We start from the raw sequence: 251 nt of genomic DNA, 5'->3' as shown, positions 1-251 counted from the left end.
CAGAGGCTTAAGGATGAGTAAAGGGTTCAAATAAGAATGAACTGATTTGGCAACTTAATCGGTGTAGTTCATCTGAGAGGTTAAGTTCAAACTAATTGTTGAGTTTATTACAGATACTTGCAGCCACTCTCCAACATACCTGCTCCTACAGCCACAATAACTACTGGTCAAATGGAAAAAAGACTACTTAATCTGGAGCGGGAAATACAACAAATCAAAGCATCACTGGAGCATGTAAAAAAAGAACTCGG

This window comes from Montipora foliosa, chromosome 12 (genome assembly GCF_036669935.1).
Source record: "Montipora foliosa isolate CH-2021 chromosome 12, ASM3666993v2, whole genome shotgun sequence".
Taxonomy (NCBI): Eukaryota; Metazoa; Cnidaria; class Anthozoa; order Scleractinia; family Acroporidae; genus Montipora; species Montipora foliosa.
The sequence above is the reverse complement of the archived record's forward strand: the minus strand, read 5'-3'. Positions refer to the sequence as shown.